We start from the raw sequence: 435 nt of genomic DNA on the forward strand, positions 1-435 counted from the left end.
GACTTCAGTAGGAAGTCGCTTCCCCAGGCCACGACTTCAGTAGGAAGTCGCTTCCCCAGGCCACGACTTCAGTAGGAAGTCGCTTCCCCAGGCCACGACTTCAGTAGGAAGTCGCTTCCCCAGGCCACGACTTCAGTAGGAAGTCGCTTCCCCAGGCCACGACTTCAGTAGGAAGTCGCTTCCCCAGGCCACGACTTCATCAGGAAGTCGCTTCCCCAGGCCACGGCACATCAGGCACGCCATTCCACTTAATCTCGTTCGTTGAATAAATGCTATCAACGGATGTAAATCATCTATGCAAGGCAATCCTTGTAATATAGTTTCAACCAATTAGAGGTTTCTATTCAATATTTAATCTTGGCCATTGAATAAATTTTATCAACGGATCTAAATCATCTATGCAAGGCAATCCTTGTGATATAGTTTTAACCAATT

The sequence above is a fragment of the Cicer arietinum genome, chromosome 3 (assembly GCF_000331145.2).
Source record: "Cicer arietinum cultivar CDC Frontier isolate Library 1 chromosome 3, Cicar.CDCFrontier_v2.0, whole genome shotgun sequence".
NCBI lineage: Eukaryota > Viridiplantae > Streptophyta > Magnoliopsida > Fabales > Fabaceae > Cicer > Cicer arietinum.